Genomic DNA, 21,592 nt, shown 5'->3' with positions numbered 1-21,592 from the left:
GTCAGGCTTGGGAGCCTGGATGCAGAGGCGCCTCACCACATCCAGGAAGCCCTGGGAGCCTCGGAGATCCACAAATTCTGTGGGCTCTGTGCCCGAGCCTGAGGAACATGCATTGAGATGAGCCAGGTTGGGGGCTGGCCAGGCCTCTGGTGTCAGAGCACCCTACAAGGCAAGGGAAGGCAGCTCAGTGGGAACCCAGGCAGGGAGGGGTGATCCTTTTTTTCCGGAACAGGATTCCCTGTGGGGCACAGAGCAGAAGTCTGTGGGCTGCAGAGTCTGGGACGTGCCTGTTGGACTGGGCTGGGGTCAAGAGGGCTGCCCACTGGCCTGGCCTCGTCAGCCAAAGCCAACACAGGAAATGCCAAGCAGACCTCAACGTCCGGGCACCTAATTTGCTCTGGCTGGCAGGGAACGCCGCCTCCCCAGCTCGGGCCGCGCGGGCAGCACCGGTGGCGGGGAGGGAGCGGTGGCCTCGGGTGCTCAGGGGATGCGCTGTCCCCGCGCCGTCCTCGCCGGCCCTCGGCGGCGGCGGCGGCCGTGGGGCAAGAGGAGCCGGGCAAACACTCAGGAGGCCAGCCAGCAGCGCGAGGAGCCAGGCGTTACCCTGGACGGCGGCCACCGGCTTGTTGCTGGGATCCAGTTTCCCGCTCCTGCTCCTCCGAGAGAAGAGCTTCAAGGGGTCAGCCCCTCCGCCAAGCCCCAGGAAGGAGCCTGATGGGCAGACGGTTGTTAACGCCGCCGCCGCCGCCCGGGTGATTAGCTGCTGTAATGGGCCCGCGGAGGAGCCGGGGAGGGAACAGCGTGTGCGGCAGCCGCTCGCCCTGATCCGATTAGTTGGTGAATTGACACTCAATCCTCCTTAGTGATTTCCTTTCTGCGCCCCCGCCGGCCAGGGCCAGAACCGTGGGGGTGGCGTGGGTGGTGGGCAGAGAGGAGACTCCGGCCTTCTCCAGACACCAGCTGGGGTGGGGGGGGGGGCGGAGGGTCTGCACTCCGGAAGGATGCCGCCTGCGCGCCGCTAAGAACCACTGGACAGCCTCAGCCTCTCAGTGACTGATGGGCCAGCCTCGGGTGAAGGGATGGGCTCTGCTCTTGCCAGTAGGGACCCTCTCTCCCATATGCCCAGTGGCTCTGGTGCAGTGGAGCCTGGGAGGTGCAGTCTGTTCTCTGGGGCCCAGCATGGGGCCTGGCACAGAGCAGGTTCGCCAAGGAGATTGGCAGCGTGAGTGGATCAGTCTTCCCCAGTTGGCCTGACTGCCTTGTGGGAGAATCTCTGTGATTCCTTCCAAGACCTGGGTGGCCCTTGTGGGAGCATTTTTCCAGACAGTCTCGGGAATGGCGAGCTCTCCAAAGGCCATCCGGTCCATTCCCCTGCCTCTAAGCCTTCTCCGAGGGGCAGCTGTGCTACACTTCGGCCAAGTTCCCCTTTTCGGCGTTAGTGTGTGTGCATGCACGTGGGTGTGCACATGCATGCGTGTGCCCGGGTGTAAAGAACCCATGTCTGCCCAGAAGGAACACTAGATGTTTTCTTCCTTTGCCCATCCTCTGTGTTCTCTCAGCTTCCAGTGTTCCCTCCCTTGGAGGTCCCAGGCAGTGGGGAGGAAGGCTAGGTGTCTGGTGTGGAGGCTTCTGGGTCACAACATTTTCAGAGCTGGTCTTATTTATACTTCAGGCTGAGCCACAGGCTGGACTGGCCTCCCACCTGCCTGTCCCTTCAGCTGTCTTCCTAGAGGGTCCCTAAGCCCTGTGACTATGAGCCGGTTCTGGTTGCTCAGGGTCTGGGCTGCGGAAAGGGGTGCCTCCCTCCCTGCACTGGTGAACATGCTGGAATGGTAGCCGGTGGCAGCAGGGGAATATAGGATGGTAGTCCTGGAGGGAGAACACAGGCCTGTCTGGTCAGCATCAGCAGGCAGGGGCAGTGGCCAGCACCCACCAGTGGTGTTAGGCAAGAAATGCCCCTTGAGGCCAGGGGAGGAATGTGTCGCAGGCACTTTAGGGGCTGAAATGCCATCTTTCCTTCCCTCTTGATAGGTTTGGTTTGAAAACCCCTCCACTACCTGCTAACCAGCCCTGTCCAGCCCAGGCCTCTAGGGCCCCAGAGCCACAGAAGACCCCGAGGGATCCTGGGAGACACTGGAGGAGGGGTGCCACTGCATCCAAGAAGAGCCTGTGCCCACTCCTAGCCCACTGCTTCCTTCTCATTCCCAGGCTCTCTCTCCCACCCCAACCCTCACTTAGGGGTTTTCCAGCCTCTCTGCTCCATCATATCCACCCGCTGCAGGGAAGAGGCTGGAAGCTATGACAGAATGAGAACAAGGCCTGGCTCTGCAGTCTGGGACAGCCATTAAACCTTTCTGAACCTCAGTGTTCTCATCTTTAAAATGGGAGTGAGGAATACCCACATTCTACTTACTGCCTTGGAAGGATATCAATGATGCATTGTTGAGTGAAAACAGCAGGATGTGGTGCAGAATGCCGTGAAGATGGTCTGGAAGGAGATCCAATAAATTGTTGACAGAAGGTACCCCTGGAGTATGAGAGTAGCCAGGGAGAGGGCAGATAATGGGTGGGGAGGGGGGAGAATTTTCACTTTTACTTAATATACTGTGATACCGCTTGAATCTTATTTCAGCAAGTGTGGGCCTCTTTTGTAATTAAAAAAAAAAAAACAAAGTAAGGGTTCTGTCTTAAAGGGCTATTGCCAGTTTTCAATGTGAATTTGTTGAGTGAGTGAATGAATGAGTGTACATCTAGCTCAGGACATGCTTCTCTTTTCCCCTCTGAGCCGAGACTCAGGCTCTCCCTCCCCGCTTAGCCATGTTCTTACCCTGAAGGAGTTAAAACAGCAGCACTTCCAAAGCAGTGTAGAGGGGATCCAGAAGCCCCGTGAGGCCTGGGTGGGATGTGCGGAGGGGAGGGAGGCAGCAACCCTTGCTCCTCCTCAGTCCCCAGCCCCCACAGGCCACTAGGGCCAGCCCACTCTGCTCGGCTCAGGACCTGCTTCCAATTACCCATGAAATCTGAGCTGGAAGAGACCTATTAAAGTCCCATTTAGTTTGATCCCTCTGGGGGCCAGGGATCTTTTCCGGCGACATTCCCCTCCCTGTCCGACTGGGACTCCAAGCCCTTTGGATGTTATCTCCTCCTGGGTCAGTATGTTGACAACTCCAGCTGTGACCCAGGCCACCCTGGAGCCTGAGCTGATCTAGGCCTGTTGTGGTTGAGGGGCCCCCAAACCCAGCTCTCTTCCTACCTTAGGGCCCTGTGAGATAGCGGGGCAGCACAGCAGGACTAGCCTACCTGCAGCCAGAGCCTGGGCCAGCCTGCACCCCTCTTTCCAGGCCGTTCTGCAGGTGGCCCTATGGCTCCTGGGCCTACCTGTTCAGCCCACAGGAAGCCCTTACTAGTAGGGCCACTTTCACATGTTCCCAGTTGTGCCTGGTACAAGGTCCCATGTTTCATAACACGGGTTACATAAGAAACAATAAATAACGGTGATTAATGATCTCCTCCCCTCATCCCTGGGCTCGCCTTGAACAGACCTCCCAGGGAAGGCACAGGAGCTCCAGGAGGAGGAGGAGGAGGGGAGCCCAGAGTGTGTCGGGGGGAGTCATTCACCCTCCCCGCCCCATTCTCCCTAAGCACCTCTACATGTCCTCTTCCATGACCACTCCCTGGGGAGCCAGAGGAGGCCACCAGGAAAAGCAAGGCTGGGACCCCAAAGCCCCTGAAGAAGGGGGGCCTCCAGCCCTGAGGCAGCGGCCCCAGAGCTCCTCTGACCTCAGCCAGGGTACACTGTCACATCCAGTTGGCCTTGGCTCCCTGAGGACCACCCGGTGAGGGATCGTGCCCACCGAGGCCTGCTGTCTCCCTGCACCCACCTCAGCACCCCTCCCAGTTTGAGCCTCTAATTGCCTTTCCACTGGGTGGGAGGCCCAGGGCTGCACTCCAAAGACTGGGCGGGACTGGGCTGGGCCTTTGGGGGTGGTCTGCTGGGAGAATTCTGGAGCAGCAGGGAGGGAGTGAGGAAGCCACTTTGGGGCCAGGGCTGGGGCAGCCACTTGGAGGTGAGAGGAAAGCAGCAGGAAATGAGGGATAAGAAGGTTCCGGAGGAGGGAAGGATCTTGGGAGCAGTGCACGGAAGTACGCCTGACTAATTTCTCTCCCCAGATGCCCCTCTGGGCCCCCTCAGAGCTACAGAGGACAGAGCCACGACAGTGGGGAGGGGCACTTCTAAAGGTCATCCAGGCCAGTCTCTCACCTCTGACCCCCTCCACCAGCCCTGTGGGTGGATGTGGATCCTGTTGTGGGATCCATCTGTTTGAGGACACAGATTTTGTGGTCTTTGTCAGTGAAGGACACTCCTTCCTTGGGTCTAGCCTAAGCTTCCTCGCTGCACTTTAAGCCTTTATATCCTTGTTCGGTCTAAAGTGAGTTCACATTAATCTGTTGCTTTGTTTTTTCAAAGTTTAGTCCCCTGAGGAAGGAGAACCATAGACCTGGCATTCTGTGGGTACTCTGGCCTTGTCACCATCCCCTCTGCCAGGGCCCAGCGTAGGCAGCCCCTCACAGGCCTAGGGTGTAGGGTCTTGTTGCCTGGGGACCAGAACAGAATGATTATCTCTTGCTGGACACCTCCTGAGCCCTCCTAGTTCCGGTTACCAGCTCAGTGGGGGACAGGGGATACTGAGGCCTGGGGGCCAGGGGCCAGGTCACCACGGAGCCAGACCCCCGACACTCACAGCTGCTCACTGCCACAGCCTAGTGACCTTACAGGAATTCTGCATTTATCTCCGTCAAAAGTTAGGATGTCACATACATCCCCTCCTCATGCCCCTGGAGGTTGGGAGGTGCATGGAAGGGAGACTGACCGGCCTTGGCCTTCCCCAGTAACCTGGGCTGGGCAGAAGAAAGTGTAGCAGGACACGTACACCCAGTGCACAGACAGATTTGCCTGCATGTGCAAGCACACACCTTCAACATACACAACCCCCCCGTATAGGTTCACGTGTGCTCACGTGCTTTGGCACACGGGGCCCATGTGCATTCACAAGTTCACTCAGACATGACGCACCTGCTCCCACACATGGAGAGGCACATTCGTTCCCACACATTTCTTAGCACACACACAGCTCCCTGTGCATATGCTTGCTGATATCTTCCCATGAACATACATGTATTCATCCACACACAATGACGTACTCATTTGCACTAACACAGACATTAATGGGAGGTTGTCAGCCGCTGCTTAGTTCAAATTATAGAACATACGATGCAGGTTGTTCAAAAGCCATTGGCTCTGGAGATCGGGGAGGGGCGGAAGACGAACCCTGGGCCCCCCTTATGCCCTTTCAAGAGCCACCAGCCTCCCAGGGCCATGAGACGCAAGGGTGGGTAGAATTTCAGTATGTGAGTGGTGGTCTGTGTTCTAAAGAAAGGGGATGGCCTGAGCAGGGGGAGTGGAGAGGGGCGGGTTCAGACCAAGTTTGGGGAAGGCTAGGGAACCACTTGACTAGAGTAGAGGGTTCTCTGGCACAGGCTAGGGGATTGATGAAGCCCAAAAGGGCAAAAGGCCTTTTCACAGTGGGGAGCCATGGAAAATGTTTGAGCAGGACACCATCAAGACCAGAAGCTTTTTTTTTTTTTTTTTTTTCCCCCTTTGGGAAGTGTCATTCACTCAGTGCTCTGTGCCTCATTAGCAGGAGACACAGGAAACAGTGATTTTGCCTGGAACAGATGGGAAGGAGCACGAGCTTCACATCTGACATGGGCCTCAAAGGATGGATAGGAATTGTTTAGACAAGGAGGGACAGAAAGAAGGACCAAAGCTGAACCTGGCAGCTAGGGGAAGGAGGACTGAGTTACTACTCACGTGTGCCCTGTCGAGCCGAACAAAGGTTGTCTCAAGGAGCTGAACACAGTGTCTATGCCAGAATCAGGAGCACAGGCAGCTATGACCAGGTCCACCAGGACGATCAAAAAGAGGCGAGCAAACAGTGCCAGATGCTTCCTGGGACGGGCTGACCTGACCCTGGCAAGCAGGGGACCTGGTCTGAAGAAGTGAGGGCTGTTAGGGTGAGGAGAAAGAAGGAAGTTTCAGAGTCAGCTGGCTGGCCTTCCAGAGGGACCCATGCAGGGCTCAGAGGCACCCAGATAAAGAAGGGGTGGAGGTATGGAGACCACCTGGCCCTAATCCCTGTCACATCCCCTCACTGGGAAACCTAACTAAAGACTGCCTGTCCAGCCTCCACCCACCCGCGACCCCACCATCCTGCTGAGATTTGTCACTGAAGGACCCAGCATTCCAGATTCCAGCCCCGCCACGGTCCCATTGCCAACCTCCATCTCTTCGGAGCGGGAAACACCACATCCCAGCTGTCTGTCCCAAATCCACCTGGAGGCCAGCCAGCTTGGCTGAAGCCCAACTTAGGCCAGACCCTGGAGACGCTGCCGGGAAGAGGCCAGGACTAGAAGGAAGCGGCTGAGCCAAAGTCGGACCCCTTTCTGGGCCCTACCCTGTAGGATTCCCCCCGGCACACCCATGGGCTTGCCTATTGCCACATACTGAGTGACTGGTCGCCTGGACTGCAGACTCTAGGCCTTTCTGTGCAGTTCCGAAGAGATACAGGTTGCCATGACAGCCAGTGGTTGGATTCCACCCTGATTGCCAAAGGCCTGGAGCCCTGGCTTTGGGCCCCACTCGGGATAGAAGTGAATCTGTTGAGAACCCAGAATCCTATCGTGCAGACTTGAAAGCTTGTCAACAGGCTTGCGCAGAGACCCTCACTCTGAGAACAACTTCCTCCTTCTTCCCCCGCCCTCCCATCCTCAGCAGCCCAAGGCTACCAACAGCAGCAGTGGCTCTCAGTGCGGGGTTGGGGGGGGGGGGCACCATCACCACTGCAGAAGAAGAAAGGTGTGGGGGGGTCCCACGGCTGCTGCCCCCTCCCTGGTTCACCCTCTCATCCTCCAGACACCAGCCCCACTGGCCCCCCAGCCTCCCAAACTGGCTCCTTTCTCCCTTCCCTTCTGCTTTATTCTCTACTCATTCAGCTCCCACCCAGGAGACACTTTTCTGCTGCCCATGGCAACTGGGTGCCACGATTTGTTTGCCACGTTCCATGCAAATTCCCTCTTTGTCCCTTTTGCGGACCAGAGAGAGGAGACAGAGAAACCCAGAGTCAGGGCAGGATAGAGAGAGTCAGAGGACACAGCATCTGAGAGACAGTCCCCAAGGACACCTGGGGGCTGGGGGCGGGATGGAGACACAGAAGAGGATGGTGAGACAGAGGCCCAGGGGACTCTGAGCAGTGCCACACAAGGAACAGCTCAGGTGCTCCTGCAGGGACCGAGATCCTGGAAGGGTCACCTGGTAGGCCGTACCAGGGGCGAGTTAAGGGTGTGATTTTGCAGTCAGAGACGTGGGGGTGCCTCTTACATGCTGTGTGACCTAAAGCAAGTGCCTTCACGTCTCTGTGTTTGGGTTTCCTCAGGGAAAATGGGCCTACGGCTGTACCTGCTATTCTTGTGAGACACAAATAAGAGCTCCTGGCACCTAATAAGCAAACTCTAGGTTAGGCTATTATTACTCTTATTTTCAGAGCTTCGGTTTCCCTTTTTGTCAGAGGGAGATAATAATACAGATACACCCCAGCGGCGGTGGGGAGTGAGTGGTGCATTCGGTAGATATCGTCGACGAGGGGGTCCCACTCCTGGCTCGCCTGCCCCAGGCCGGGGTCCACCCCAGATCCCAGCCCTGCACCTCGCTGTGCCGCCGAGGCCCCTGGGGTAGGCCCCGTGCCCAATCAGGCAACAGGTGGCAGGGCCGGCAGAGCACAGGTGCAGCCTTGCAGGGGATGTGGGGGGGTGGTCCCGCCTGTTTCCTCCCCACGCACCGCTTCCCCCAGCTGCTGGCTGGGCAGGCCGTGCCTGGGAGGAAAGCTGGGTGGAGGGAGGTAGCAAACACAGCCACGTGCAGCCCTGCAGCCGGGGCTGAGTAAGCCTAGCTTCCTGCAGCCACCGTCAGCAGCTTTAGCAACAGTGGCCAGTGGGCGGCTCACAATGCCTGCTGGGGCAGGAGCTCTGCTACCGGGCAGGGTCACTTCCCTGAATTGTCCTCACCACCGGCTCCCCCCCGCACCCCCCCCCCCCCCCCCCCCCCGCCAGCACATCTGGCCAGCCTGCCCTCTTGCCTGCTTGGGGAACCATGGAATGCCCAGGTGGAACCTGACTCCACCATCCTGGGTGGTAGCCAGCATCCAGGCCTCGCTAGGCCAGGAGCGGCGGTGGGGGGGGGGAGGGGGGGGGCTTGGCCGGGCACTTGCTCTGGGGCTCTGACACAGCATGAGGCTGGGGCCCGCAGAAGAGCCAGGCTGGGTCCGAATTGGGCCCACGCCCACTGTGCCCTCCAACAGGCAGCAAACATGAGTGTCCACCCTGTGCAGGGCTCTGCACAAGGACCGGGCTCAGGCCACCCTCTCTGCAGCCCTCAGTGGCAATGTCTCTCCCTACCTTGGTGGGAGTAACCCGCTGTATGACCTTGCGCAGGCCCTGCGACCTCTACCTGAGCTTTCTCAGCCAGCAGACGTCCAGCCGGCAGAAATGCAAATGGCCAGGACTCATATGGAAAAATGTTCAAATTGACGGCCTAGTAACAAGGAAACATATCCGGAGCCAACCCTGAAATACTACTTTCACAGAACTGATGGCAGAGGTAAAAGACCGGTAATACGGAAGTTGCCAGGGGGTAGAGATCTCTTCACTCTTGGGCATTGCAGGGAACAGTGTGAGCTGGAACAGTCCTTCTGTAGGACAACTTGATGACAATAAGCATCAAAAGTCCTTGACCTAGAAATTCTACTCCTAGGAATTTAAGAGACCTGACCAACAGATATGTATAAAGATGCTCACTGTAGCATTGTTAATAACAGAGCAAACATTACATATAACCTAAATGCCCGATCATAGGTAGATTTGAAAAGAAAATTTTAGCCACGTGGTTGCATGGGGATACGATCATTAAAAATGACACCAAGTAGCAGCACTCTCAAACTTGACACATTTTTTTTTTTTTTTTGACAGAGAGAGAGTGTGAGCACACATGGGGAAGGGGCAGAGGCGGAGAGAGAGAGAGGGAAAGACAGAGAGAGAGAGAGAGAGAGAGAGAGGGAGAAAGGGAATCCCAAGCAGGCTCCACGCTCAGTGCAGAGCCCCACAGGGGCTGGATCCCACAACCGTGAGATCATGACCTGAGCCAAAATCAAGAGTCAGACACTTAACTGACGGAGCCACCCAGGTGTCCCCGGCACTCTCAAACTTTAAGAGACATAAGAATTGCCTGGGGATCTTGTTAAAATGAAGATTCTGATTCAACAAGTCTAACATCAGATCTAAAACCCCCCATTTCTAGCAAGCTCCCAGGTGATGCTAATGCTGCTGGACCCATAGAATTTTCACTGCTGATAGGAAAAGCCATCACTAAAATATGATAGAATGGAGAAAAGCATGCTACCAAACAATAAGATGTCATTTTTATAAGAAAAAAAGATATGTGAGGGGCACCTGAGTGGTTCTGTCAGTTAAGTGTCCGACTTCAGCTCAGGTCATGATCTCAGTTTATGAGTTCGAGTCCCACATCAGGCTCTGTGCTGACAAGCGCAGGGCCTGCTTGGGATTCTGTCTCCCTCTCTCTCTGCCCTTCCCCCCACTTGTGCACACACATGCTCTCTCTCTCTCTCTCAAAATAAATAAACTTAAAATATGTGTGCCTTGAAAAAAACCTAGAGGGATATACAACAAAATATTAATAGGGGTTTTTATGAATGATGAGGTTGGGTGATTTTTATTTTAATCTTTATGCTAATTCATACTTTCTACAATGAATTTATATTATTTAATGAAAACAAAGTGACTGTGCAGCTAGGCCACACCCCGAACCTGAGAGGTGAGTCTCACGGGAAGGGGAAGCATTGCTGAGACCAGTTAGAAGTGTTTCCCTTGGTGCAAGAACCAGCCCTGAACCAGAAAGGCCTGGCCAGGCAGCCTGGGAGAGGGAGTTCTTTGGACTCGGCCATGAAGAGGGGGGAAAGTTAGGGGGACCCCAGGTGGTAGGCTAGCAGATGAGCCCTACATGTGGAAGCAGGCACAGGCCTGGAACCGAGGTCACCAGGACCCTGACACTGGAACACAAACGTCTCAGGCTCTTGCACTGACCAATTCCTGTTCCTTCGGTGTTTGTGGCCCTTTTGTCCTCCCTTCCTCGGAGCACCCGCTGGAACCAACAGGGTGGGAGCAGTGGGAGTCAGGAAGTGAGACACCCCAAGGGAAGGCGAACCTCGTTTCGAGGGCCGAAATCAGAATCCCAAGATGGCTCCTCAGAAGCTCTTCTTCCAGGACCAACCTCCACGGAACTGGGTTTTCTTTGATGGGGAACAGGATTTCTGCACAAAGGATGCTGCATTCACCTATCGAGGGACGGAGAATGCTCTAGAGAGGACTGTTACGGGTCTGCTCAGTATTTTGTGCGGTAACCTGCTGGATGTGCTTAGGTAGGCCCTGCAACTTAGTCTACTGAGCTTTCTCAGCCATAACAGAGAGGAAAGTTACCTGGGGTCTTGTGGGCCTCCCAAGACAGCAAGCTTCAAAGACTTAAAAAAAAAAAAAATTCTCTTTTCACGTTGTAAAAGGATATACCAAAGCTGAGAAGCCCACCTATCCTTTGTCCTCTCTTAGAGAGAAGATGACACAACCCTTCCGTATTGCCCCGTGGGGTCCACCCCCCCAGACATCATACCTGCCCCGACCACAGGCACTAGAAGTTTCGTTTTTCTATGCCACTAGTTCTTAAAGTATGAACAGCATATGAGATGACTTGGGCATGTTCTTTGTTTTTTTTTTTTTTTTAACTTTTCACGTATGTATTTATTTTGAGAGAGAGAGAGTGCGCGTGCAGGGGAGGGGCAGAGAGAGAAGGAGAGAGAGAATCCCAAGCAGGCTCCATGCTGCCAGCGCAGAGCCCGACACGGGGCTCGAACCCACGAACTGTGAGATCATGACCTGAGCCGACATCAAGAGTTGGACACCTAACCGACTGAGCCACCCAGGTGCCCCAATTTGGGGCATGTTTGTGATCATTTCGGCTAGTCTTTAATAGAGAAAACTATCTGCCTTCCAATCCTCTTTCCATCCTCCTGATGAGTCAAGGAGAAAGCCTCAGTTAGGGGCTAATGTGTCTCTCATACCTCATAAACAAAAAGAGAGCAGGCCCCAGGCTCAGAATCCTCACCGGCAACAACCACCTAGAGTTTAATTGATTTTTACAGTTACCTTCCTAAGGTAGGGCTATGACGTTTCCTTTAAAGTTAGTTCCTTTTTAAGATGAATCAGTATACACAAACAAATAAACAACAGTGTAGGTGATATTTGGATATGGCGAGCATCAGGAATGTGCCATCTTCCCCCTGGAGAGAGGCGGGGAGGGGTCCCTCGGATGGACTCTTCTGAGGAACCCCCCAACCCCGACCCCCAGCTGCAACTTACATCAGCTCTGGGTCTTAGGGGCGACGCCTTAGCTTTTCTTCCTAATCTTGCTGGTTTTGAGTGTGTCAGGGGCCAAGCGTGTGCCTTAGGCCCCGGTACCCAGCAGGGGGCCTGGAACAGGGTAGGTGGCATTCAAAAAGTGCTGAAAGGCCTGAGGTCAGAGGTCAGGGCTGAGAAACCGAGTTTGGTCCAGGTCCCTTTCCAGCTGCGTGGCCCCGGACAGCTCAGTTCCATCTCACTGGATGGCTCACAGGGGTGTTTTCAGCCTACTAAGTATATGAAAGGGGGTTGGAATCACCAAATCTCTATAAGGGATCCTGAATTTTATTACTGGTCGAAGTACAAATCCAGTGTCCCTGAAAACTGAGTGCAGACACTGAGAAGTGAAGACAAGGTAGGACGAAAAGAAGGGGCGGTGAGACGGGGTGGGACGCAGGGGAGCTGGGAGGCGGGATGCCCAGGACCATGCTCCTCCTTCACAAACTGATCTAGGTTTGGGAGGACCTGGAAACCACCCGCTGTGACTTCAGGCATAGCACCACGCCCCCTAGCCTGCCCCCGAGACTCCCCAGCAACGTCTAGCACAGAAAGCCTGGTCTTTGGAGTCACGTAACTAGTGTTCAAGTTCCAGCCCAGCCACTCGCTAGCTGGGTGACCTGAGATAAGTTAATCTGTTTGTGGCTTATCATTCTCCTCCACTAAAAAGGGGCCGGTGCTAACTCGGGGCTGTTGTGAGAATGGAATGAGGTCAGACGTGTGCATGTGAGATTGCCACATAGTAACTGCTCAGTAAGTGTAGGTTCTCAGGCGCTCCTGCAGGTTCCAGGCAGAGAGATAGGCAAGTGATTCAAGGTATGCGAGGTCATCTTGGAGCATTTGATTAGCACTTGAGGAGAAGTGGACTCCCTGAAGGTTTCCTGACCTAAAGCTAGAGCTGGCAAGGTGGAGAGTGCAGTTGTAGATGTCTGCCTCTAGCCCAACTGCCCCTCTGCTCCTGCCCCTTACATTTTACCCAAGGCAGGAGGCAGTGCTGGCCCTTGGGGCCTCCAGGGCTATAGACTCAAAGCCCCTGTTCTTCTCCAAGACGAGGGGAGCTGGGGGCAGAGGAGGATCTTTGGAGAAGCAGCCAAATGTTCTTTGACTCACAGAAGAGCCTGGGGCCCAAAGGGCCAGCTGGAGGTCCACTGTCTGTCTGTTGAAGGCTCTGCTAGACTTTCTGTCTCCTCCACCCCTGGGAATCCAACCATAAGAGGAACTAATCTGGCTCCCCTCTGCACCCCTCGCCCCCAACAGTTTCCTTCCTGTGCTCTCTGGGGGAAGATGAGCGCTGGGAAGGGAGGGATGTGGCTGGTGAGGCGGGTCCAGCTCAGCTGGGCCACATCTGTATCCTTAACAGTGGCCTCCCCATTCCTGCTTCAAACTGCAGGGGAATAGGAGAGCCCCAGTTCTCCCCAGGAAACAGTGATATGACTCACTCCCCAGGATAAGCCATGGAAGAATGCAGCCTTTTTTCTATAAAACTCATGTAGAACTGTAGAACTCATTTTTTTCCCACCTTTATAAGGCAAACTGTGGAGCAGCACATATGTTAACAGAAAACTCCAAAAATAACTGTGACTTGAGTGAGACAGAAGTTTATTCACCTCTTTCATAAAATAATTCTGAATATAAGCAAGCCGGGGCTGGTATAGTGACCCTGAAATTTTTTAGGGATCCAGTGTCCTTCCAACTCATCTTCCTGGTCCAAGATGACTGCACACGCTCCTACCATCATAGTTGAGTCCCAGGCAAAAACTTGGCAGATAGAAATGCTTCTCTCTTTAAAGAGACTTCCCAGAGGTCAAACCCAATGCTTCCACTTATTCCCAGAATCCTAAGATGCCCTGAGGGGCAGAGATTGGCTAGAACTAAGTCATCAGGCCATAGCCTGCTGTAAAGAAAGCTTGGAAGTGAACTTTTTTCTGGGTAGCACTGTCCTGTCCCATCTCCTCCCATAGCCACAACCCGGTTCAGGCTACTTTCTGTTCTGTGATGACCACAGACCTAGTCTTCCTGCCTCCAGGCCAAACCCACCACCTGCCCAGAGTTTTTCTATAAAATACACATTTGGCCATTTCACTCTCCTGCTCAAGAACTTTCAATGGCTCCCTGGAGCCCTTGGAATAAACTACGAACTCTGCCTTCAAAACACTTCACAATCTGATCTCAGTCTTCCCTTCCAGATCTTGCTGATCTCCAGACACAGTCCCTCCCCTCCCTTGCACACAGTCCAGCCCCCCCCCCCCAGATTCCTCGATGGCCCTCAAATAGTTCATACCTCAGCAAATAATCCATACCTCCCCTTGACTACAATGCTCCTTTGGCCTTTCGATTCCTGATAAATTTCCATCTATCCTGTAAGACGCTGAATAAGCATTACCTTCTCTATGCAAAGCCTTTCTTGCCCCTCTGTGGACCTCCTGGGAATTTTCTGGGACATTCTCTTTCAGAAGTCTGAAAGTCCTTGAGAGGATAGGCCATCTAAGATTTAGAGCTGCTCACCTGCCTATGACCGTGAGTCATGGCAGACGCTTTGTAGGGTTTTGTTTGCACAGACTTGGTATGGTTTAAGACAACATTAAACCCTTCCCGCTGGATTAGAAGCCCCTCGAGGGCCACCACCTTGGTGGCCCCACCACTGAGCCCAGGGACTGGCACTGAGTAGGGCTGAATGCGCAAAGAACCCAAAGAAGATGCAGCTCCTTCTCTCCCCCGTCATTAGCTTGAGTCCTGCTGCTTCACCGGCTGGCCCCCACGACAACCTGACCAGTGGCTAACACCCCCAGAGATGACATTACAAGGGAACAGATATGAGCCATCACAGGGATCCTCACCCACATCCACGCTGTTCCGATTATGAGACGTTTAGTCTGTACTGTCTCCCCTGGCCTTTTTTTTTTTTTTTAATTTTTTTTTTAATGTTTTGTTATTTTTGAGACAGGGAGAGACAGCATGAACGGGGGAGGGTCAGAGAGAGAGGGAGACACAGAATCAGAAACAGGCTCCAGGCTCTGAGCTGTCAGCACAGAGCGTGATGCGGGGCTCGAACTCACGGACCGCGAGATCATGACCTGAGCCAAAGTCGGATGCTTAACCGACTGAGCCACCCAGGCACCCCTCCCCTGGCCTTTTGACCCACAACAGAGACGGCGTGATTCCTGACAGAAACAGAACCGCTCCTCCACCCCGGGGTCCTCCGCATCAGTGTGAGCACCGAACAAAGACTCCAGGCCTCTCGTCTCCCTGCCAGTTCTGGGATGTTGAGTGACAGCCTTCAGACCAGAACGGCTCTCTCCCTAGACTTGGCAGCCTCTGGACACGGTGTCATGAGGTTGAGGAGCTGGGGACGGGTCTTTGGGTTGCTGTTTTCCTCAACCTCCCCACACGCAGGTGCCCGGGGAAGTCCCTCAGTGACTACCTGGAAGGCAGGCTTTTTTTTTTTTTTTTTTCCTTTGGGGGAGTGCCTACAGAACGTTGTCGTCGCACTGCCACCTTGAAGACACGGCTGGGGCATGAAGACCTTCTTCCCCAAGAAGCCCCAGGGCCCTGGTTCTAGGCTCCATATCCCTTCCCCTTTCACAGAATCTTCCAGTTTCCGGGGTGAATGCCTTCCCTGGGGGAAAGGATGGCCAGGATTCTCAGGCCAGGGAGATCCAATATTTATCTCGATTCTCCACCGCCAGCCCACACACACACCACACACGCCAGCATCGTCTTCCCCACCCTTTATGTTCCCAGAGCACTTTGCACCTTGATTCTGGTTTTTCAGATGCTCATTCATAATTATCTGTGATTGTCTATGAACGAGACTCACCTCCGCCTCCTAATATTAAGTGACACAGAGAAGGGGCCCGATGGTGGTGGATGCCCTCTTCTCTCCCATCCTCTCCCAGGATTCCCACTCAATGGAGAAGGAGGACCCTGAGGTTAGCTCCATCCCTTGGAGGGCAGAAGAATAATCTAGAAGACTTATCTCAATCTAGAAGAATAATCTAAAAGCCTCCTCTGGGATGGTTTTCCTGCTATCTATGGTGACCGTATCCTGGTGATCATGGTGAGGTCAGCTTGCAACTTGGTGGGGGGTGATCTGGCTTCCCTCTTTCCCCTTTCTGCAGGAAATGATCAGAGCTGAATTTGTTGAGCACATACGGTGTCCCAGGCCCTGTGCTACGTGACGGACTTCCACTTTCTCATTTAAACCACACAATCAGCCTTTGAGTTGGAGTTAGCAAGCTGAAAAGACTAGCCTAAGGTCACGTAGTGAGGGAGAAGCAGACTCTGTCCCCCGCACAACACCGCCTTCTTGAACAGCCTCAGCTGGTCCTCGTCCATCCCTCTCCCTTCTGGGGCTTGCTCGCTGAAAGAATTCACTCTCTCAAAGTTCACGTCCTCGCCTGAAACGTGAGAGCCGCAATACTTCCCTCAAAGGTGCCTGTGAGATTCCCTTATATTCAGCATGTCAGGCACAGAGCCCGGTGCACAGGAGGTACCCCCCCACCCCACCCCGCCCGCCCGCCATCGTCCTGCAGGCCTCCCCGTTGGGGTGGGGGAGGAGAAGGGTGACCCGCCATCGCCATCGCCAACCACCCAGCTGTCACAGAGGCGGGACAGCCCCGAGCTGTCGGCTCCCTGAGCTCCTGTTCCACATCACAGCCGATTAGTTACAAATAGCTTCCTCTCCTCCCGTATCACTTACACAACAGAGAGAAAGAGGCGATTGTTCCTGAGGAGGAAGGTCTCCCAGGCTCCTCTCACCAGGGCAACTGAGAGACGCATGGTGGGGGGAAGAAGAGGGGCAGGAGGAGAAGCAGGGCGTAGTCACAGGAGAGGAGGACGTGGAGGGTCCCCGCAGTTGGGGAGGGACTGCTGGACATCCACCCTGGTGGACAGTATGCAGGCAGGGGACCAAGGCTTAGCAAGGCTCCTGAGCTGGGAGGGCAGGTGAGGGAGGCAGCTCTGGCAGCCGCTCGTGAGCCCGATTCCTCGACATCAGCCTGCCCAGTGGCTCCAGTTGGGGAGGGGCTGCCCCCCTCGTTGGGTAGCCGCAGCACAGCAGGTGCCTGGCCTCTGGATTTCTCAAGAGCTTTGGACACCACCGGGATCTGAACAAATGCCCTCCCTCAAAGCAGCCGTGACTGGCCAGCCCTCCAGCCCCTCTGGTTTCAATAAAGCTCAATCTGGGACTCAGCGTCAGAGAGGCTGCTGAACACGAGGTGCTGGCTGTGGCCCCAGAGCCTCCCTTTGCCCTTGGTGGTCCTTGACTCTGCTGTCACCGCTAAGCTAGGTCCCTCCGTTAAAGGCGAAGGCCGAGCACGCACAGAGGACCCCTTTGTCATCCTCTTAGCGCAGCTGAGACCAGCTGGCATTTTCACAAAGGGCTTTACTAAATACTAAGGGAGAACAAAAGGGAAATAATTACAGAAAACACGAAAAACCCAGCCCTGGCTGCCAAGTGCCCAAAGTACAGGTTTCCGATCCTTTGGTGACGACGCGTCGCCCCAAAGGCCTGGGACGAGGCGGCGGGCACCTTGCCTGGCTTCCCTTGTTCGCCGCCCTCGTGGCGGGTGCCATCTTGTTTCCCACCCCTGGGAACTGCTGGATCACCCGTGGGCTCTGCTTTGGTCTCCTTTCCAACTTGACCCCACCCCAGGCCCCCCACTGGGTTCTGGTCTCTGGCCAGAAGCATGAGCCTTGTCCCCCGGGGGCTGGTGGGGCTGTGGTGACCAACCCAGGGCGTGATTACATAGTAATGGGAGGTTGTCCTCCCACACTTAACCCCTACAGAGAGGCCCACCCAAGTTGTATGGAGCATGGGGTCTCGGAGGGCTGCCTCTGAAGACTGAAGGACAATTGGGTAAGGAATGGGCAGACTTGGGACGTCTTCCCTGTAGGGAGAGGAGAGAGTGTTTGGAGGATTGATCCAACTCAACAAACATTACGTGTGCCAGGCACTGGACAAGGTGCTGGCAATCCAAGGGTGAACAGGTGTCTGCCTCCTCAGACTTACAGTCTGAGGGAAGACGGACAAGCAGCTGGGCAGTGATGAGACTATGAGCCGGGTGCTGTGATGGAGGGGCAATTCAAGGTGCTGGGGGGACCTGGATGAGGAGGGCCTCACCCAGTGGCCGGCAAGGCTATCAAGACTGCCTGAAGAAGTTCATGGAGATGGGGCGCCTGGGTGGCTTAGTCAGTTAAGCATCTGACTCTTGGCTTTGGCTCGGGTCACGATCTCATGGTGCGTGAGTTCAAGCCCCACGCGGGGCTCCGTGCTGCTGATGCAGAGCCTGCTTGGGATTCTCTCTCCCTCTCTTTCTACCCCTCCCTCCCACTCTCTCTCTCTCTCTTAAAATAAATAAATAAACTTAAGAAGAAAAAGTGCATGGAGAGAAGGAAAGGGGCTCAGTGTTAAGGCTGAGGTGGGCCCACAGGAGACCCTAGCCCAGGGGGTAGGAGGAGAAGGCAGATGAAACTGACCAAGCAGCTTCCTGCTGGTGACCTTGGCTAGTTGGTGGCTACAGCTTGTCCGGCCTATAAAGTGGAAAGGCCCTCGGCCCAAGCTGCCGGCTGCTGCTGTCCCTGCCAGCCAGGAAAGGAGAGATTCTAGTCCTTGGAGATGCTACTTCTCACCCATCTATGCCACAGCCAGGTCTGGGGCTCAGGGACAAGGTCACAGGGAGTGTGCTTACCTCGTGCCACCTGAGACAGATGCTGAATTGTCATCAAGGGAGTAGGAAAAGTCACAGTTGGGAAATAGTTCAGAGGATCAACACAATGAAAAGGCTAGGCCAAAATGGGAAAATGAGTCAGGAAGCTGAAAGGCAGGAAATTGGGATGGGTCGAGGCAGGTGTTTTCAGGCTAAAACCATGACTAATGCAAGGTGTGGGAAGCCTGGTGTGCTGGGACGGCCTTGGGAGGAAGGGGCCTGCCTGGCAGCCTGGTGTGCAGGACTAGAACCCACAGCTTCTCAGGGTGACTATTGTCATGGCCCAGACCCTGTGTTTACCTATATTTGTCCGACTCCCTGCGACAGGGTCGGCTCCAGGCCTGGGTGAGGGCTGCTCCCTGCCACACATCGTCAACCTTGCAGAGTCTGTCAAGCACCCACTCTGCTCTAGCAAGGGGAAGCCTCCGAAAAACGTTCAAGACATGGGCCCTACCTTCTAGGTAGGTAATCTGGTTGGCACAGAAAGCTTATGCCCGCTGGACAGAACTTGGAGAAAGACTTAGGCTGACCCTCACTTTGCTGCTCTCTTAGTAGCTAAATGACTATGGGGAAATCACTTCGGCTCTCGCCTCTCCATCTTCCCATATTCTAAATGGGAATCACGAAAACGAGCTCCCAGTGTTATGGTGGCATTCAGCCTAGCTGAAGTGGCTCAAGCGCCAGGCACAGCGCTTGGCCCATAGTAAGTGCTCACTGAACACCATTTCTTTCCCGGCGACGACGCGTGATTGCGGTGATAACCAGTTCCCTGTGGAGTTTCGAGCATTGGTTCTGCCGGTGGATCTACTCAAAAGGCCTTGATGACAGCTGGGGCCCGATCGCCTGGATGGTGATGGGGAGAATACAGGGCACGGGAGGCGGAGGAAGGAGTGCGCACGCATTCACTCGAACAAGCCAGTCCCTCCATCGTCCTGCTCCTCTGCAATTGGCAGAAGCAGAAAATTCTTTATTTTCTATCTGTCTCATGTCCGTGATGGCAAAGACCCTGCCCTGTAACAGGAGTGTTTTTGTATCTCTAATAAGAATCCAAAGTTGAATCAGAAGTCAGGCTGTTAGTCCTGACTTGCGACAGGAGCATTATTCCCACTTGGGACGGAGGAGGCGGGGGGGGGGGGGGGGGGGGGGGGGGCTCTGAGAAGTACCGGAAGTCACTTTAGGTTATGCGGCTGGTAAGGACTGGGGCCGTGATCCAGGGGAGCAGAGCCACCAGCACGCCCGCCTGGACTGGATGTGAGCAAGACTGAGCTTCTGTCTAACCCATGAAATTGTTGGGTCTCGCTGCTTTCGGCCCCCAGCCTACCGTAGCTAATTCATCTCACAACCCAAGAAGCCAGGTTTAGAAGGGTGCGGTCCCCAGTTTAGTGACAAAAACAAAAAACAAAACACAGGCACACTTGTGGGAACCACAGACATGGTCCAGGCATTCCGTTCACTCAAGAGTGTAGAAGGAGGGTACAGCATCCCCAGCTGTCTGTACCTGTCCCTCATGAACCAAAGCCTTGAGGGAACCCCTGCGCCACACCCCCAGCACCTGGGCCAGTGCCTAAAGTATAGTAGGACTGAAGCAATATGGGTCAAATTAAAGAATGAATACAAACACATGCACATAAATAACATATGCATCCCTATACACACATTTACAGGCAAATATGCCCAATGCATAAGTGCTGAAAACATTCAGTTATAGACAGCCATATACAATACAGATATTTAAATATACACACTCATGCACAGCACATGCTTGTGCCCACGTACACAAATCCAAATCCAAAATAAGAAACACACATAAACACATGTGCTATGCCCACACAGACATTATGGACAAACATATATGATCCAGGCATGCACGGATCTGCTCACCCCCATACACATGCATAGCGATGCCCAGACACCCTCCACCATGACCCTGGGCCCAGGAAGGAGTCTGTCAGCTCCATGAGTCCTACCTAACATGCTGGAGCTCGTCAGAAAGTTCCTTGCAGCCCCCGCTTAGCTGGTGGATGACTGGCCCCTGGCTCTTGGACCTCCGGGCTTGGCCAGGCAGGGAGGCAATATCTCCGGCAGCCCCGCGTGGGTGGGCAGGCAGGCAATGGACACAGAGGTCACTGGGGTGAGAGCTGGGGCTGCCCTGGCCTCTCTGCTCTTGGCTGGAATGTGAGCAGTAAGGGGCTGCCCCCCAGGCCTCTCCCCTCCCACAGTGCCCACCAGCCCCAGGCCCAGGCCAATCCCTGAATCCTGTCGGGTTCTTGCAGCCAGGGAGCTGTGCATGGAGAGTGGTGGGGTGATGAACGCTCAAGGACCATGGCAGGGCGCACACAAATGCACAGAGATGCACAGTCATACACAGAAGCCAGTCTGGATATTTATCCACACGCAAAGACACAGGCAGGCATACAAATTCCCAATCCTACTGAAAGGCACATTCAGACGCTTCCAAACACACCTGGAGACACAGAAGAGACACGTACACACACGTAATCACTCAAGCATGCAGAGATATGAGAGACCAGACCCACACACAAGCCGCACTCGGACATACATACGGCAGACATATGCACGCAGACCACATGGACCCAAAGCACATGTGGATCTCCACAGTCACGCACCAGTGCCCACGCGTGCACACACAGACTCACACAGATCCCTAGAGGCAGACCCCTGCTGAGTCGGAGATTTCCGTCTCCTGGGATCGGGAGGAAATGCTGCACTAGGCCACTCTCAAACCACATGTAGCGGCCTGAGAAAACTGCCTTCCCACAGGAGGAAACAGTGCTGGACCCTCAGCCAGGTGCCCGCAGCTGGGCTGCCCTACTGTCTGAGTGCCTGACCAGGAGGATGGTGCCTGGGGTGCAGACACAGTTCTGGAGTCACGTGGCTTGCATTTTGTTTCCGTCAATTCCTCAAAAACACACGCGCGCACACTTTTCAAGAGCGCATGTACTTGCGCGACGTATACCGGCAGGGGCACTCTGGGAACCTCAGTTTCTTCATCTACAAAATGAGGTTAACAAGCCTTTCGCCCCCGGGGATTGTGGGGACGGCATAGGTGGCACTGTAAAAGGCCAGACCAAACTGCTGCCTTCCTAGGGGTCTGGAGTTGCAGTCTCTTCCGGGGCCGCGACAGTCAGGAGCCTCCCTGGCAAATGTTGCGCTCCACTACCTGGATGCCCGCACCCACGCCAGCCCAGAGGAGCGGGAGCGCAGCCGCCGGCCCCTCTCGGGGTCGGCCCTGGGTGCCGCCTGGGTCGCGGGCGTCCCGCGGGAAGCTGCGGGCTGGGCGGCGGCGGGGC

At 54.9% G+C, this 21,592-nt stretch overlaps 2 long non-coding RNA genes across 2 annotated transcripts in view; both read left to right on the top strand.

Annotated features, from left to right (window-relative positions):
* Positions 1-19,345, top strand: part of LOC131517517 (uncharacterized) — a 37,293-nt gene extending 17,948 nt beyond the window's left edge. Inside the window, exons 3-5 of the long non-coding RNA XR_009264624.1 lie at positions 8,548-8,713; positions 10,732-10,847; positions 18,609-19,345. This is a non-coding gene — a long non-coding RNA (uncharacterized LOC131517517). The remainder of the gene's footprint in view (positions 1-8,547; positions 8,714-10,731; positions 10,848-18,608) is intronic.
* On the top strand, positions 245-2,626 carry LOC131517518 (uncharacterized). The gene is made up of 2 exons (XR_009264625.1): positions 245-837; positions 2,032-2,626. It is a non-coding gene; the product is annotated as an uncharacterized LOC131517518 (long non-coding RNA).
* Positions 19,346-21,592: the final 2,247 nt, after the last annotated feature.

The sequence above is a fragment of the Neofelis nebulosa genome, chromosome 7 (genome assembly GCF_028018385.1).
Source record: "Neofelis nebulosa isolate mNeoNeb1 chromosome 7, mNeoNeb1.pri, whole genome shotgun sequence".
NCBI lineage: Eukaryota > Metazoa > Chordata > Mammalia > Carnivora > Felidae > Neofelis > Neofelis nebulosa.
This window is presented reverse-complemented; position numbering and strand designations above follow the sequence as displayed.